We start from the raw sequence: 3,084 nt of genomic DNA on the forward strand, positions 1-3,084 counted from the left end.
TTATGGTGTATTTTTTTTTTTTTTTTGGGGCTGCTTAATTTTATTTTGATCTTGACAGCCGCTGGTCACTATGAAATGCTCTCTCATTTTACGGCATGAAACTTCAGCTTGAAATGACATGAGGAAATAATGACAAAGCTCATTTTTAGGTGAACTACTTCTTTAAGAGTAAAGTCTCATGCTCTCTAACAGGAGCTGTTCCCAGGGTAGATAAAAGTGCCACCGTTGCAGATTAATGCCATTGGTTTGTGAGTGCAGCTTTACCTCTGTAAAAGGTAGCAGTGTTTGGGAGGGGATTCATGGCATGTCAACGTGTGTTTGAACACCTGCAGGAAGTCTCACACTGGCAGCAGAGGCACAGGAAGTCAGCTTTTCCATGGCTGACTTGGTCAACAAACACAGCCTCACCCAGAACACCCAGTTGGGAGTGTCCCGCACAGAACTGTTAGTGTGCTCATTTCCCAGGGTGGGACTGGACTGGACCACAGTGTTATCTCCAAACATTTCCTCGGAAAACTCTGTTTTTGAATCTGATTTGGGGAGAAACCGTGAGGGCTGAATATCACTACTGTAGATGAGTAAAGATGGATTAACATTGGAGAACATCCCAAGATCTGTCAATCAATCATTGATTCATCTTTCAATTTAGGCTGACTTCATTTTACAGGGTTTGGGCTGTGCTGTAAAATAAGAACAGCTCAAAATGTTCCAGACGAAAATAAACAGGCTGAAAAAACTGCATGTACCTATAATACCATAAACACGTGGTTTTACTTTAAAGGTGCATACTGGACGAGTGCTTAAGATTCCCATCCTTCGACAAGAATTCAAATAAGACTTTCAACAAGACATGCTTCTATGTGATGAGGACACTATTATCTTGACAACTGAAATATCACATATTGGATGGAGCCAAATAAAATATTACCATACAGGGAGCCTGCAATTAGCATACATGTTACTTCCTATAAACTCCAGTGAATAAGATCTCAGTTTAAATGCAATTGAGTTTATAAAAACAGCTCTCGTAACAAAAGAAGATGGGATTCAATGTTAAAATAAGTCTACTCAAAAGCATCTGAAGGGTAGACATCCCTAAAGACTGCACCGGTTGTCTCTCAGCATGGGATCTGGCGTGGGATCTTCTCGAGGAGTTATCCCTGGCCCCCTTTGAGCCATTGGAGTTAGTGTCAGAGAAACATGTCACGCTAAAGATGGCTTTCTTGTTGGCCATTACAACCCTTAAGCAAGTTGGGGGACTTTTAAGCTTTGTCTGTCGATCTATAATCACAATTCCATCCTCCACCACATGTGTCGGCAGACGAAGAGAGACTTCATTTGCTTTGCCCTGTGCGAGCATTGGAGATGTATGTTTGAAAGTCTTATCAGTAGAAGAGATCAGACTAGTTGTTGGTGTGTTTCTGGTCACCCAGGAAGGTATCCCCAGCCTCTAAGCGTTCGAGAGTCTGGTACTCTACACATCATCATCTGCAGGGTGCAATTTGGTGACAGAAACGGCACGCAGTTGTCAGGCGGGCCCAAAATCTATCATATCTACCTGGACAGAAGGTCTGGCTTTCAAAAAGGGATATCTGGCTCAGCTTGCCCTGTAAAGAAATAAGTTCCAGATTCATTGGTCACTTTGAGATCGCAAGGGAGATCAACCCAGTCACCTTTGAACTGAAATTACCAGCCAGTTACTGCATTCATTCTGTTTTCCATGTCTCACAGTTAAAGCTATATCACTCACCTGTCTCTCCTGTCTTCACAGAGCCTGGCTCCGTGGTCAAGCCCCCCCTACCACCAATCGAAGAGGAGTAGTATTCACAGTCAAGGAGATCTTGGACTCTCAACCTCGAAATTGTACTCTGGAGTATCTGGTTGACTTGGTGGGCTATGGGCCAGAGGAACACTCTTGGGTACCCCAAGATGATATTCTAGATCCAGCTTTACTCACCGCACTCCACGAGAACCATCCTAATCTTCTCGTGTCACGTAGCATAGGACAACCACCTCAATGTCAGGGTCCTCGGCCCTCAGGAGCGAGCTGTGGAGGGGGGTACTGCCACAGAATTGCTAGGCTCCACCCTCACTTTATCTCGCTGCTCACCTTCCTCAAAATTCTGATCACCATCACCTGGATCTCAGTCAATCTTCTCATTAACCACCCTACATATAAACCCGCACCACACACACCTTCTTTGTCTGGTCTACGACTAGGATTGTCATATGAGCTACTTACCTGTGAATACTTACCTCCGTGTGAATCTCCCATCTCCTTCTCCAGTGTGCTCCAACCCCTGGTTCCATTTCCCTGATTGACACCTCAGTACCTGTAAGACAAGAAGGCTACATTACTCATCTCATCCACTGCATCAAAGGTGTGTGTGCTGCTACTCACCTGGACTGTCCTCTTCACCACTTCTGTGCTTGTTGCAATTACCTCATCTGCTTACTGCTATAATTGCATTGTTGTCAATAAACTGTTTTCATTGAATATACTCAAATGCTTCCTCTTAGTCTGTGTTCTCTTGACATAAATATACCTATATATAATATAAAAGATTCATAAAGAAATTTATGTTATTCAAATCATGCATATACAAAAAACAGTGGCACTTTATTTTACAGTTATTTTCCCCATGTACATACTATGTACTTATTATAGCAATTACAATAACTGGGTAATAACTAGGTATTAACTCTGAACTTACCCCTAAATCTAACCTTAACCCATGTAGTTACCTTAACTACTTTACTACCGGTCCTTTCTTAGATAAGCACACTGTAATTACACTGTAAGAACATGCACTGTAAAATAAAGTGTAACACAAAAAACTTTATGTTTCAGATACTGTCAGAACATCCATATTGTACATTTCAGTGTATATTCAAACATACAAAGTGTTAACATTATGCATGCATAGTTTTTTACATACATATATATATATATATATATATATATATATATATACAGAGCTGGGTAGATTACTTACAAATTGTAATCCGTTACTGATTCCAAATTACAGATTACATTGTAGTTAGTAATGTAATCCATTGCATTACACATTTAGGTAACATAAT

The sequence above is a fragment of the Sinocyclocheilus anshuiensis genome, unplaced genomic scaffold, assembly GCF_001515605.1.
Source record: "Sinocyclocheilus anshuiensis isolate Anshui unplaced genomic scaffold, SAMN03320099.WGS_v1.1 scaffold187, whole genome shotgun sequence".
NCBI lineage: Eukaryota > Metazoa > Chordata > Actinopteri > Cypriniformes > Cyprinidae > Sinocyclocheilus > Sinocyclocheilus anshuiensis.